The 16,490-nt window shown below is 38.5% G+C and overlaps 1 long non-coding RNA gene across 1 annotated transcript; it reads left to right on the top strand.

Annotated features, from left to right (window-relative positions):
• The first annotated feature begins 7,879 nt into the window (after positions 1–7,879).
• Positions 7,880–14,493, top strand: LOC113110599 (uncharacterized). The gene is made up of 4 exons (XR_003293179.1): positions 7,880–7,972; positions 9,657–9,686; positions 10,867–10,982; positions 13,941–14,493. It is a non-coding gene; the product is annotated as an uncharacterized LOC113110599 (long non-coding RNA).
• Positions 14,494–16,490: the final 1,997 nt, after the last annotated feature.

Genomic DNA, 16,490 nt, shown 5'->3' on the forward strand with positions numbered 1-16,490 from the left:
TATTTACTATTTTTATACAGTTCTGAACACATCAATTACATTTTTATAACAATAAAAGTTAATGGTAAAAAAAGAAGATTAAATTAATGCTTTCATTCAGCAAGGACACATTAAATAGATCAAAATGTGTATGTATATAATGACTGTAGGTGTCTTTGGTAATGAGGCCATTCTGTGACAGCGTTGTCTGTGACAGACAGCGGTTAAAGAAGCCCATCTGGAGGTCGGTTAGATGACTTACCACTGGCGCAAACTGAGCAAGCCAAAACTAAATCGTGGACATCGCGAGCCATAAGTGGCCACCAGAATCGTTGCTTAACTAAACCCTTGGTTCAACTTATCCCTGGATGACAAGCAACATTAGAGCAGTGACCCAACTGAATAACCTCGGACCGATACTCTTCCGGCACAAATAAACGATTCGGTGGGCATCCGGGCGGAGGCGTTACCCCTTCTAAGACCTTCAATTCGACCTCCCATACGATTGCTGAGACGACTATTTTCTCAGGTAAAATACACTCGGGAGACACCGGGCATTCGGAAGGATCAAAAAGACGTGACAAAGAATCGGGTTTAACATTTTTGGAACCCGGATGGTACGACAGAGCAAAATCAAAGTGGCCGGAAAAAAAAGTGCCCACCGAGTCTGCCTGGAATTTAGTCTTTTGGCAGGTCTAATGTACTCTAAATTCTTATGATCGGTCCAAATAATGAAAGGTACCCCTGACCCTTCCAACCAGTGACGCCACTCCTCTAAAGCTAATTTGACAGCCAACAATTCTCTGTTACCAATGTCATAATTGCATTCAGCAGGAGATAAACGATGTAAAAAAATGGGCAGGGATGCATCTTATCATCCGAGGCAGCATGTTGGGAAAGAACTGCACCTACTCCCACCTCTCATGCGTCGACCTTCACCACGAACTGCCATGTAGGATCAGGGGCTACTAGGATGGGAGCCGAAACGAAGCGACTCTTGAGGTTGGTAAATGCAGTTTCGGCTGCATTAGACCACCTGAACGGAGTACTGGGGGAGGTCAAGGCGATCAGAGGTGAGACTAGTTGGCTGAAATTATGAATGAAACGTCTATAAAAATTGCCGAACTCCAGAAACCGCTGTAGGGCCTTACAGGAATCTGGATTTAGCCAATCTATCACAGCCTTAACTTTGACAGGATCCATACGTATTCCCTTGGACGAGACGATATACCCTAGGAAGGGAACAGACTGTGCATGGAATACGCATCTCTCTGCCTTGACAAAAAGACCATTCTAAAGTAATCTCTGGAGCACTCGTCTGATGTGTTGCACATGTTCCTGGAGAGATGAAGAAAAAATCAGTATGTCATCCAGGTAAACATATATAAACTGATCTACCATGTCTCTAAACACGTCATTAACGAGTGCTTGGAAAACTCCTGGCAAGTTGGAGAGCCCGAACGGCATCACCAAATATTCAAAGTGCCCTCTAGGGGTGTTAAAGGCGGTTTTCCACTCATCCCCCTTCCTGTTTCGGACCAAATGATAGGCATTACGTAAATCCAGTTTTGTGAATATGGATGCTCACTGTAACCTCTCGGAAGCTGAAGATATCAACGGTATATGATAGGTATTCTTTATCGTGATGTTGTTCAGCTCTCGGTAATCAATACAAGGTTGCAGAGAACCATCCTTTTTACCCACAAAAAATAATCCCACCCCCGCTGGAGAAGAGGAAGGGCGGATGAACCTCGATGCCAAGGAATCAGAAATGTATTTATCCATGGCCTCCCTCTCTGGAATAGAAAGAGAGTAAAGCTTGCCCTTAGGCGGAGACTTACCTGGAATTAAGTCTATAGCACAGTCACAGGGACGATGCGGAGGAAGAGATGAATTCTGAGAGTGAAGTGGTGCTCGCTACTTCGATGTTGGATGAGAGCATTCATAACGACTGGGTGAAAGGAGTGGCAGGAAGCAAGTGCAATAATGAATATTTAATAAAATAAATGACACAGTACATATAGATGAAACACAGATGATACTTGGTCGGAATACACAGTCCAGGAAGATGCATGTGAGAGAAGCATCCGAATGGCGGAGATGAATGAGAAGGGTCTGGCTGCAGACTTGCACTTGCACTCTCAGACTTGCATTCTCAGACTTGCACTCTCAGACACTTGTGCTTCCGCTAGCGACGTCACTTGCAGTCTTTATTATTATCTTTTTTCTATTTATTGATAACTTTTGTTTGAATCTTTCAACATTTTACAACAGTAGCCAGGTGGTGAAGAAAAGAAAAAAGAAACTAAATTGCAATGTCACTTGCAATCGCTACTTGCACTCTCCGCTACCTCAGACGTCACTTGCAATCAGCACGTTTGTGCATGTTGCCAATGGAAACAAGACGCTGTGGTGGTGATTAAACGATTAAAACTAAATTAGTAGGCCTACTACTATACACAAAGTCTTTCGTTAAGCGTTTTCCTCCTGTAGAAAAAAACAAACACTTAATATGGCATAATGTATTAGGATACGTTAAGTTCAATTAAAAGACCAAATTCGATATATAGTGTCACGGGAGGAGCACAAGACAGACACAGTGGGCGTGGCGTCAGGATTAACAGAAATCATAAAATAACAGGGAATAAAAGTGGCCAAAGGGGGAAAGTGTCCAAAATAACAGGGAATCTGATGTCCTCGTTGTGCTGCGGGGTTTGTGTAGGTCGGGCAGTGTTCATCGAGGAAGGGTCCAGGCAAGGGGCGGAGTCCGGCGGCCGCAAGCGCTCCCCTCTTCGGTCCGGGGCGCGAGGGGCGGCGGCTTCTCCTAGCGGCCGCGTCTCTCTCGTTGGCCGCGGCGCTGGTAGGGGATGGACGGCCCGGCATCCTGGCCCGTCGGCCGTGTATACGGGTGCGGTTCCCATCCGGATCGCGGGTCCGGCAGCTCACGTCTTGGTGCACGGGAGTCCCTCAACGCACCCTTCCTGGACCCATGAGGACACCAGTGTGCATGCACGGGGAAGAGACCGGTCTCCTGAGGAGAGGCGCGTTGGGCTTTTAAACAGCGGCGGTAATGAGGCTCCACTTCCTTCAGGTGTGCCCCATCACACGCCGCCAGCCCTGACTCGTCCAGCGCCCCTCCTCTCACACACCCACTCCAGTCGGGAGCCTGGTGAAGGGCGGCAATTTAGGACGGGGTGCCGGTGATAATCAGGGAGGAGGCAGCTGACTCGTCACAATAGTTATTATTTAATGTAAAAAGGCAAGCAGATGGCTATGAACACAATGCGAACGCTTAATGTGGCCTAATAACAGACTAAGATGATAAAGACAATTCAGCATGCATAGCCTATATGTCTTGTTGTTGACTCGTATATACAGACCAGCAAATATGAACGTGCATTATGAAATGCATTAAGATTTTAAAAGGATCAGCTCCGTACAGGCAAGCAGACGAGTACAGAACACAGTGCGTAAATTGTACATTAAATGTTTTCCTCCTATAGAAAATCATTATAAATAAAACACACAATGTAGCTTAATGGACTAAGACAGTGATATAAACAAGTTGTAGACAGTTTATTCTATATGGAAAAATGCTTAACGTGAAACTTTGCACGTTGCATTTATTTACCACCACAGCTTCTTGTCTCCATTGGCAACAAGCACGATTTGTGTCGATTGCAAGGTAGCAGAGAGTGCAAGTAGCGATTGCAAGTGACATTGTAATTTTGTTTATTTTTTTCTTGTCTTCGCCACCTGGCTACTGTTATAAAATGTTGGGAAATTCAAACAAAATGAAAAAAATAAATAAAATAAAGACTGCAAGTGACGTCACTAGTGGAAGTGCAAGTGTCTGAGAGTGCAAGTCTGAGAATGCAAGTCTGAGAGTGCAAGTGCAAGTCTGCAGCCAGACCCTCTTGGGATGAATTGGCAGCAGGAGAGGGTGACACATGAACTGCGGGGAAGCGAGCCGAAGGTAAGTGATGAGGCTGATGGTGATATGCGAAGAGTGGACGGGGTTCCGGGGAGACACGGACATCCAACGCAGAAACACACAAGAAGGCAAACATCAGACAAGGTACATGGAACAACGCTCTCACAAACACAAGACGCTAGACAGGTCAATATATAGGGTTGAGTAATGAGTGACAGCTGTAGCTGATGACAATTAGCGAAGACGCCCACTAGAACAATCAGTGCTGACACGTGACACAGACTTCACCCACACAGTGAAAAACCCTGAGATTACGGTTTACCAACCGTGACAAACGGACACAAACAATTCTGTCCATGAAGTACTGAAACGTAAACAAAGGAATTATCAAATCGTCCAGTCATTTTAAATATGTAGGCTAGTTTAAATTAATCCGAACTGAATGAATCTAAACGAGTCTTTTGAACAGAATCGCAAAATTTGAGTGAGATTAATTAAAATCCACACTATTCGCGGTAATGCTGTATCTCAGGGTTTGTTGTAGTTTGGTAATAAGAGGTAATGAACAGTAATATATCATGCACTGACATTCCAGGCCTCACATTTAGAGCTGATTCACACAAGACTTGCAATTCTTGACGCCCTTGAATTGAATCTTTTCGGAATCGACTCACTGTTCTTACCCCTCCAGCTGTTGTTTGAATTTGCGCGGGCACCAGGGTTGCCAGATTGGGCGGTTTTGAATTTGATTGTGCGGGGTAAAAATTGACTTGGGCGGGTGGACAAAATTTGGGCTGGTTTGGGTACAGTTTGGCAGGTTTCAGACATATAAATTGCATAGGCTAATTGTTTAACAAACAAGCCCAAGTATGCATGTACTGGTTCCTGTCAGTCATCACAATGTCACTACAGACACACACATAGTACACTGCAGAGGCCCTGCTGCTGATGGAAACATTGATAGCTGCACATATTTCGTGGGCTCAGCAGACAGATGTTATTCAAGAGTGACAATTCTTTAGTGTAATAAGTTATAATGTATCTGATTTTGAATGACTGTATATGTGTAAGGAAAAATTTACAGAAACATTTTCAATAAGGTATTTACCAAAGCTTAATGTTAAGTGTTGTAATGGAGGTATTTGAGTAGGTTTATGTTGTAAAATTAGTCTAGATATCTTGATAAACTGTTAACTAGTAACTTAGCAACTGCTACGTAACGTTACAACATAAACGGAGACGTTCCCTTCTCGAGGCGGTAACTCAACATTACGTCAGCTAAGATGTATATAGGAACTGTATAAAATCCCACCGTGAGAGCAGTGAAGATAAGCGCTGAACAGAGTCAATCACCCCTACACATAAGCAAGACAGTTTTAGCCAATGGCCATGTAGCTAAGAGTGCTTCGCATCTGATAGGAGGAACTAGACCAATGAGTCATCTGCTCCGACCCTAACGGAATTTGCATATCTTCATGCAATAAATGTGAAGGCTGCACTAAACATGGCAGACACAACACAAAAGGCACTCAAGCATGAGAGTTAAACACAGAGTCGACAGCCTTGCGGTGACAACTTCATAAACCGTTTAAACCATAACACAGGGTTAGCAGCCATGGTAACTATTGTATAGCAGGTTATAACAGAATTAATTCAACTTAACTTACCGAAAGTACATGTGATGCTACAGAAGGTACTTGGAAAACCTGGCGAATGTGTTCTGGGAAGAGCAGCCAGCAGCAAGACATAAATCCTGAATAGACAAACCTCTAGGCCAGGCCCAGGAGGAAACAATTGCCCTCACAGAATGAGCTTTGATGTTGAGGGGACAATCTTTCCCCTGGCATTCGTAAGCCAACGCGATAGTGTCCAAAATCCAGTGAGACAGTCTCTGTTTTGAAACAGCATGTCCCTTATTACATCCACCAAAGTACACGAACAGCTGGTCCGGCTGATGAAAGTCAGCCGAGCGATCCACATACATCCGCAAAGTCCTGACAGGGCAGACGGCGCTCTGAGCATCAGCATCACGCGAGGCTGACGGCTCAACAGATAAGGTGGGCAATGAAACAACCTGTGCTCTAAATGTTGTATTGAGAGACTTTGAAACATAACCTGGTCTCGGCTGGAGAATGACATTACAGTCGCCAGGTCCAGTATCTTCACCGGAGGAAACATTTAAAGCCTGGCTTCCGGCCAGCATGATGTCAGAGCATCTCCCGGTAGCGTGTTCTCACTTGTGGCAAACAAATCCACTTCCGCCCTCCCAAATCGATCCCAAATCATTTGAACTGATCCTGGGTGAAGCCTCCACTCTCCTTGAGGAATCCCGTTCCTTGAAAGCACAACTGTTTCCTACATATTCACACGCTGTCCCAGTGTATCCAGATGGCGGAGCAGCATTTCCACGTGACTGATTAGCACATCTCTTGAGTGGGAGCTATGTGCATGCGCACATACCCGTGGGCCTCCGCCCCATCCATGTGCGTGAACATGGCCTGCGTGGCAGAGTGGGTGCGCACCGATTGGGGTGCAGCCCACAACTTCACCACGTGCTCATTTATGTCTCGGAAGAATGGGGTTCTTCTCCTTGATGCGGCCTGGCAGCGGTTCGACTGGGGGAACCACGAGTCCAGCTTACTTTTCACAGGCTCGTCAGGTGCATTCCAGGTGAGGTCCATCTCCGTGACGCCCTTGTCGAGGAGCTCCTCCTGGAGGTCTGCAGGGCCCTCGTGGTCAGGGTGGTCCGACTGAGTCGCCCAATCCTTCTCTGACGCAGAGAGCGACATGGAGTCATCTTCCTCGCCAGCTCCAACAGCGACGAACTTCGCAATGGCTTGGGGGGGGGGGCAGAAGCTATCGTCTGCAAAGCTGATAGTGCGAACTCGTCTTGGCATGTAGAATGCCTACCCGGACTCGTATATTATTTGAAATCTGGACCCGAACTCACCGGGAAGACACAGACCAGACTGGACCTGATTGTCACATATTCCACCTTAAATTGCTATTACAAGTCAATAAACCTGTTGCGAAAAATACAACTTTTTGTCTTATTTAATTTAAGAAGCCGTAGTCTCTCTTCCTTGTACCTGACTGCCTGTGATGCATTACAATCCTCCGAAAAGAAAGTTATCCAAGTTATTCTGCTCGTTATTCCAAGTCCAAGCTTAATTCACTCATTATTTCAACTTCAAAAGTCCGCTTGATGTCACGGTGACGGATGACAAATGCAACTGTGCATTCTGACTCAAGTTAACTCGCATAATGACTTAAACCCTTTTGAACTATAAACGATTGCTCGTGCAATGCCATGACCGCTGACAATATTTATTTGCTAACATCTCTGTGCCCTCTGCTCTGCATCGAGTCTGAATCTGACCACTAAAACTTTAAGATTAAATGGTTCATTTATATTATTATAAAAATGGGAGAAAATGTAAAGCGCGATTTGGCGGTAATAGAAACATGAAACGCGCTCGAGACTGCAAATGCGTACCAGCTGTATCAACCTAAAACATGCTTTAACGCATGAGCATCATAGAAAACATTCATGTGACAGTTCACCTCAGATTGTGTTGCTGATTTGAAATATATTAGTGTGTCAATATCACCATGCGTGCACTTGCATTAACTCTGAGCGCACGATCCGGATCCATTTTCAAACCGGCAAATCCGCGTTACAGTCACATCCGTTTCAGGGCTGTAAACACGGATCCAGCACAGGTGCGGTTTCAGTGGGCGGGAACTACAGTCGCAGAGCCGTGGAAACGAGCGCGCATTTTTTTTTTCTGGAGTTCAGAACAGGAGAAGACGTCAAGACGGTCGAGGAAAATACAGACTGCTCGCTGTTATCCTCAAAAACCTCACCAAGGTATGACACACCATGCGATCAAACTGTTCTACTAATTAATTAATTTCTTATTATGCTGTGTAACTTACTCAATAACTTAAAGGTTTGGTGTTTTTGTTGATACTTAGATCTGTGTCAGACTGTATTGTTGGCGAACACTAAGGCCTATGTTATCAGAGGACTTGCTAACATGAAGAAAATGTCCAGAGGTTTGCAATTAAACATAATTAACAAATGTTTAACTTAATTACTTAATTGAACTTTTAGTTATTTTAACTCTTTCTATTAATTTTTTTAAGTGCTAATACTCAAGTTCACTTCTGAATTAAAATTTCCTTATTTTTGAGGAAAACCTTCCAGAGTTTTTCTCTATAGTGGACTTAAGTGGGGTTCAATAGGGGGAAGGTCCAAATTGCAGCTTCAGTGCAGTTTCAAAGGGCTGTACACGATCAGCCAAGGAAATGCTTGAATTTTTGATCTGTTTCCAACGGAACTGCACTGAGTATACGTGCGCATTGCAAAGCTATGCAAGCATTTGATGACAACCCCAAATAATTTTCATTCCTTTTTTTTAGGAAATGACCAAACATTTAGCTAGATAAGACCCTTCTTACTCGTCTGGGATCATGTTTTGAAGCTGCAATTTGGACCCCATTGAAGTCCACTATAAAGAGAGAAACCCTGGAATGTTTTCCTCAAGCCTTAATTTCTTTTTAAATAATTAAAGGGAGTAGATTATGTGTAAATTGAATTAGAAGTAAGCTAATACTTTAAGACTGCTTGCATTTATTTTATCAAATATAAAGTTAAAAATAAAGTTTTTGCAACATTATAAATGTTTTACTTCTATCAATTTAATGTCTATATGCTGAATGAAAACAGTAATTTCTATTTAATTACACACATATCAAACATTTGAATGGTTGTACATCATGATTTTGAATATATTAAAGAGTATAACTGTTTTAAATATTGATAATAATTAACAGAAATGTTTCTTGAGCAGCAAATCATCATATTAGAATGATTTCTGAAGATCAGGTGACACAAGACAATGCTGAAAATAAAGCTTTGATCACAGAAATAAAATTTCACAATATATTCACAAAGAAAATAAAGATTTTAACTGACAATGTCTTTTACATTTTTCATTAAAATATAATTTATTTATGTGATGCCAAAGCTGAATAAATATTTTTTTTATTCATCAGTAAATCCTAAAATAAAAAGTATCACATGCCCCCCCCCCCCAAAATAAATTTTAATTGAAAAAAATATTAAATGAAAAAATAAGCAGCACAACTGTTTCCAAAACTTTGATCAAAGCAATAAATCATATTTTGAAGTATGTTAAGATAGAAAACCATTATTTTAAATTTTAAATTTTTTAACAGTATTACAGTTGATCAAATAAATGCTGGCTTGATAAGCAAGAGACATATTTCATAAATATTAAAAATAGTAATGTGTCCAAACTTTTGACCAGCCCAGTCCCCTTATTAAGCAGACAGATCATTCTCAGGGGCAACCTGAATGATAGATACAGAGAGGGACATGTATTACATTATATTGTTTCAAGTTTGTTTGTATAGCGCTTTTTACAATACAAATCGTTACAAAGCAACTTTAAAGAAAAGTATGTTTCTACAATATTTAGTAGTACCTTATAAGTGGTGACTGTCAGTTTATGTGGTATGACAGGATTTTTCAGAAAATATGAATACAAGACGTAGTCAGCCAGACGAACATTATTAACAGCAATTGTTATATGATATGTTTTAATTTTTATATTTATAAAATCTTTGCCAAAAGATGCTTTTATTTCATTTTTGTTGAATAAATGTATTGAGAAATTGTCCAGCAACACTATATAACAATCTGTTTCAATTTCAGGTTCCAGAGCAGGGACTGTCAAATAGTAAGGTGAGTCCCCCTTTTTTCTATTTCAGTGGAGGCTGAGTTATTAAAGCTATTTGAATGCTACAGTGTATAAATGAGTATTGATAATACTGAGTGCCTGATAATGTTACAACTAGTGGTGTTCAAAACATAATGTCTGTTAGGACCGATTGTGGCTTGCGGCTTTCTGGGGAAATGCTCCTTTAAATAGCTTTACACTCAGCATCCTGAACTATATACAGGTGCATGTCAATAAATTAGAATGTCATGTAAAAGTTCATTTATTTCAGTAATTCAACTCAAATTGTGAAACTCATGCATTAAATAAATTCAATGCACACAGACTGAAAACATTGCATGATTTTCGATATCCGTTCGAATTAGATTTTTCTCAAATGTGACAGCCCTTGTCCATTCCTTGTGAAGTTCACTCAAATTCTAGAATCCAGTTTGCTTGACAATCCTCATAAGGCTGTGGTTCTCTCAGCTGGTTGTGCATCTTTTTCTTCCACACTTTTTCCTTCCACTTAACTCTCTATTAACATGCTTGGATACAGCACTCTGTGGTCAGTCAGCCTCTTTGGCAATGAATGTTTGTGGTTTACCCTCCTTGTGAAGGGTGTCAATGATTGTCTTCTGGACAACTGTCAGATCAGCCCTCTTCCCCATGATTGTGTAGCCTAGTGAACCAAACTGAGAGATAATTTTGAAGGCTCAGGAAACCTTTGCAGGTGTTTTGAGTTGATTAGCTGATTGGCATTTCACCAGATTCTAATTTGTTAAGAAAGTGAATTGGTATGTTTTTGTTAAATTTGAGTCAAAATCATCACAATTAAAAGAACCAAAGACTTAAACTACTTCAGTCTGTGTGCATTGAATTTATTTACAAGTTTCACAATTTGAGTTGAATTACTGAAATAAATGAACTTTTCCATGACATTCTAATTTATTAAGATTGACTTGTACCTGTTATGACAATCATAGTCCTATGTCAATGCAATAAGTCTGTGTGTTTAACATTTTGTAAACTTTTGACCTTATATGTGTGTATACAGTGTGTGTGTGTGTGTGTGTGTGTGTGTGTGTGTGTGTGTGTGTGTGTGTGCGCGCATGTAATGTACAGTAAGTATGCATACGTGTGTGTGTGTGTGTGTATGGCAATAACCTTTTTGTCCATGTCATTTTTTGTTTGTTTGTTTTTTAGAGACAAATGAAAAGGAAGGAACTGTCTTTAAGCTGTGGAGTCAGACGGAGGGCTCACATTTACCTCAAAAACAGCATTGCAGTGGACTCTACTAGAACCAACTCAAGCACACAATGGTGACACATTTATAAGAACATTCCCTGTGATATAAACATTTATCCTCTCCAAAATGGCACCAGGGCAAGACCAGGGTCTTCTTTGCCATGTTTCTGGACCTTGATCATGATAATTACATTGCTGTCTATGGGAGGGTCAGAGAGGTCTCAGAATTCATCAAAAATATCTTAATTTGTGTTCCAAAGATGAACGAATGGTTTATGAGTTTGAAACAACATGGGGGTGAGTAATTAATGACAGAATTTTCATTTATGGGTAATCTTACCCTTTAAGCTTAAGTGAATATTATGTACAGGAAGCACTAGAAGTAGAGACTTGCTTGGGGTAGTGTTTTATATAAATAAACGTTGAATCTTAACCTGTAAAAGGTGAGATAGCACATAATGCGCTGCACTTTCCTCAAATGCGGACAAAAGACAGATATCCTTATTCGCCAGCCAAAGACCTTGTTAACTCCATTTTAGGTTGATTTTATATAGCTTAATGTTAATTACACGTGTCTGATACAACACCAACACTGACGACGCAGTATTAATTATTGATTTTTCTGCCTTTTCTTTCTTTATCCCCCTGTATTTTAGCAGAGTGTGCCATGAAACTGTTTTATTTGTCAAAACCCATCAGACATCATATTGTTCGTATTTGGTTGCTTAAACTCAACAAACTATGAAAAATAACTCGTATATTATACTTGCGAGACGGCTTTATAGCCTACTCGCGAGCTTTGGATGTGACTGTGAGGGCACACACTGTGCTTAAACTGCCAATCTTGTTACTGTGCTAATTAATAGTGTTCTCACTATAGTTTGGATATTAATATCCATTGCAGATTTGATGTTATATGGCTATGTTATATGGATGTTCAAAGAATCGCTGGCCGTTTCAGTGATCAGCCGTGAAACAGTGATTCTGTTCGAATTCCCTTTAAAATCTTAAATGATTCCCTTTGAGCTAAATTGACGTGTTTCCCTTACAAAATTTTGGATTACTTATAGAAATTGATATTTTTATTTTATTAAATTGATCAAAAATTACTGTATAGACATTTGTAATGTTACAAAAGATTTGTTGTTCAGCACATCAGAATGATTTCTGAAGGATCATGTGACACAGAATGAAGCTAAAAATTCATCTTTGCCATTAATATATATTTAAATAAATAATAATAATAATAAATTCATTTTAAAATGTAATTTCACTCTATTGTTTTCAGTGTTTTTTATGATCAAATAAATGTGGCCTGACTTTATTCATGTATATCAACTGATCAATACATTTTTAAACAAGAGATAAATTGCATTTAAAACTGATTTTTTATTATTATTATTTATTTATTTATTTTATTTTTTATTTTTTATAAACCATGTCAATATACATGAAAAACACCTAAACTTAGATTTTGGTGAGCTTAATGGGTACACTTTCCCTAAAGGTCTTTATTTTTATGTCTGCCAGATAGCTGTAAATGCATAGAAATATGAGTGTATTTACACTACATAAGACGTTATGAGTTCACATACAAGGACCTGTTACTTACAATTAAAAACAAAGTTTTATTCAGCTGTTGACTATGAGAGATAATAAAGGTTTGGTTCCTCATGCAATAAGTGAATCATTATATCACTCACCAATCACTTATCAATAGATTGTCTATGAATGAAGGACAAATTTGAGGTTTGGCACAGAATGTTGCAAATATGTTGCCCCTATAGGATTTTGTTTACAGACGAACTGAGACTACATTTTTAGGCACACCCAAAACTGCTAAATTTTTTCCCATGAATCATGAGAAATGAATGTGTAATACACTCTAATCTAGGCCATGCTTCCTACTTGGGTTAGTCTAATTCAATATCTTGGTGTTATGCTTGAAACTTTCTGTCCCTGAATTATGTTTATTGTTATGTTAGATTAGGCCTTCCAGTGATCTTCAAACATTACCTCAGTATAGGCTTTGTTTTGTTTTTGTTTTTAAGTGCATGATGCAGAGTATTAACAAGTGTCACTCTCAGCTCTCAGGCTGAAATTTTGTATACAACAGACAATTTGTTAATAAATTGTTTAAATTGTCAGTGGTCTCAGCCTTCCTAAATTCTTCTGTTATTATATTTTGAGTAAATGTTTAAATAGAATAGGTAGAAAATGGTAGATTTTTTATTATTATTATTTATAGAAATTAATATTTTTTATTTAGCAATGTTCTGTTGAATTCATATATATATATATTAGAGACATTTGTAATTTTACAAAAGATTTGTTGTTCCAAATCAGCACATTATAATGATTTCTGAAGCATCATTTGACACTGACTGAAGACTGGAGTGATGGTTGTAAAGTAAATTATACTTCTAAATATATTAAAATTATAATTAATTAATTTTAACATGTTCACTCTATTGCTGTTTTCAGTGTTTTTCTTGTGATCAAATAAATGTGAAAAAAAGAAAGAAAATGAACCTTTTTTTTTAATAGCCGCTAATAATGGAGTGGGTTAGAAATGGTGGTGACAAGGTGCTTTCTTTCTTAGGCACCAGGCTAGGCTTCTAATCTAGACCAGGCTTCCTACTTGGGCTGGTCTAATGAAAACCATGAATATCTCATGTTTGAAACTTTCTTTATGGTTTTCTTTTCCCTAAATGGTTCTTATCGTTATTGCATATATACACCATGGTTATTTGTTCTTGACATGATTGCAAACATAGTGAATGATAATTTAGCTTTGAAAAAATAATATATATAAAATTATAGTGCATCGCACATGGTTTTCCATGTTTGTTCAGACCTTTGCTGCAACAATATTGGGGTATTTTTTGTTTGTTAAGCTGAATTCTTTATGAAGAAGATATTATCACCTTGAAACGTATGTTTCCTGCCATTCCTATCCTGTCATAATGATGTGATGTGCAAGTATCGATCAGTCACTGATATGTATTTCTATGCATTATTTTTCCATATAGCTGATCAAGCTGGAAACAGTGGTGAATACATACTGTTGACCACCACCTTCACATGTGGATAGACCTACAGAGATCTAGAAAATGACCAATAAAGGAGCTCAAGACTAACCATCACCTTTATTCAGGGTCCAACAAAAGTCTCAAAAGTTTAAACAATAAGCTTTTGTGTGTCCTTTGTGTTCCCTGTCATTTCAAACACAGCCTCACAAATATTAAGCCCCTTTTTCACTTAATGGCTTTCCATTCCACTGAGGTTCAGTCTAAAACATCTGCTTGTGCTGGGCGGTAGAAAAATGGAGTTGCACACCATCTTGTGGGTGCTTGGGAGAAATTATGAAGTGTGTCTCGACTGTGGGTTGGCAAAGGCACTGGTGTTTGAAAGGACCATTACAAAGTACTTCAAACAAGGTCATTTCTTTCAATAATGCAGCAATTGTTTGTTGTTTGTGTATTTTGTAGCTGAGATCATTGTTTTACCCCTTTGATTTCTGTAATTACAAAACGGGGGGAGGGGGGAGGGGGGCACTGTCAGGTTTTTTATTTATTTTCTTCTTTGGTTGATCCTTCCTCATATAACTTCCATAAATACTAATGTTTTCTTGACACTTTTGATTGTCTCACATGGAAATGTAGGATTTTTTTTTCATGCTTTTTTTAAGATAATTTAAATAATAATAATAATGATAATAATAATAATAATAATAAAACATTTTATATCTGTTTGATTAAAGGGACTTTGCTTAATAAAACAGTGGTGAACAGAACTGTATGATGTGCTGTATAAAGTATGTCTCAGAACTACACTTGATAATGATTGGGAGACTAAATACAATCACTGTCATTTTAAACCTCACTTATTTTACATATCAGTTTTAGCTTGTTTTTGTTGTTGTTGTAATTGAGGCACAAAATCTAAATGTTTCCTGTGTTATGAAAATGTATGGGTGGGACATGTCCCTGGGTCAGCATTGTCTCCGTCACTTTTTTGAAACATCTTGTTGCAAGGAAGTATCTAATGCATATGAAACTATATATTAATTCCGGTTAAATCACAATCACAAACAAATGCACACAAACGTGTCCCTGCTTTTTGATCTTTGATAGACTGTTTAGTAATATGAAGAATCTTAGGCTTAAAAATACATTTTTTATTATAGTGCATGTAAGAATGAAATTTTGAATGGAGCTAAATGAGTTACATGTTGATACATTAACCCACACCCATATGCACTCACTCCTGTCCCACCAACTTTTGAAACAAAGTTACACCACTGGCTATGAATTACGTTATTGTTAAAAACTGAAACTATTGAACAACAAAATTACTAACAGAAATAAAATAAAAATGAATTTATAAAAAAATATTAAAATAATAATCACAAATACAATTACTAAAATGTAAAATATCAAAATAAAAGCTAATTCAAAATAGAAAAAAGAAAAAGAAAAAAAATGATTAAAAAAAAGTATAGGAAATTTCTTTCTAGAGATCACAATTAAATAGCACACTCTAAAATGCACAATTTCATTGCTTAGTATGCTGCCATCATCTTCCTGCCCATCTCTGCAACACAGCAGCCTTTCAGTTTATCTCAGCCTCAACAATCTCCTGCTATTTTCTTGAAACAGGTGCAGACTAGTGATCCACTGACTTAATACTGATTTTCTCACAGAATGCCATTCAATATGTACGCTGTCATAATGTGTCAAATATTTAGAAAATGCAGTGACAATTTTTCACTGTGTGTATGGTGTTGCCATCTACTGATACGTCTTCTTTACAAATGAGGGTAGCCTACTTATCTTGAAATCCTAGACTATTTCCTTACTTCTTTATTTGTGTTACTGAGTTAACATGGTTGAAACAGAAAACATAATAACATTAAATGGGTAAATATGAAATAAAGACCAATCAGGATGACGACTGACTTTAAATAATTTTGTCACTGTGTTGTGTTGACAAAAATAAAAACCTTATAAAATAAATATAGCCTATTTGAGAATATGTACAATCCAAGGACAAGTGGACGGATGATGTCAGAACTTTCCTATTTTCAAAAGTAATGGCACAATGTAACTCATCAATCTTTTGAATGTGTCAGTGTTGTAATGTAAAGAGACAGCCACCATCACAACGATAGATTCCTGACAGTACTAAAATAACATGGACAATAAAATAACATTCTTTGCAATTTTGTCAGAAAGAATCACAGAAAGAGGCGGCCGAATTGAACAGAATTCATAGGGAAAGAGACAGAAAATAATCAGTGGCTTTCTTTTTGCTGAAAACTAGAACATACAGAGAAAATCCACGTAATATAAACATCAATATCAGTAACAGAAGTCACATCAACCAACAAATTAATATAATAAATAATTATAAATAAATAAATAAATAAATAAAATAGTCTTATTATAAGGCCGTTATATTGCATACAAATAATCACCAAACAGTCCAAAAGCAGAGCAAATTCGAACAGTCCATATAGCTTTATTATTGAAGATGGAGAGATGTCTCTCCCCACAGTTCGAATGCTTCGAAAGGTCGAC

Source organism: Carassius auratus, chromosome 2 (genome assembly GCF_003368295.1).
Source record: "Carassius auratus strain Wakin chromosome 2, ASM336829v1, whole genome shotgun sequence".
In the NCBI taxonomy this organism is placed as follows: domain Eukaryota; kingdom Metazoa; phylum Chordata; class Actinopteri; order Cypriniformes; family Cyprinidae; genus Carassius; species Carassius auratus.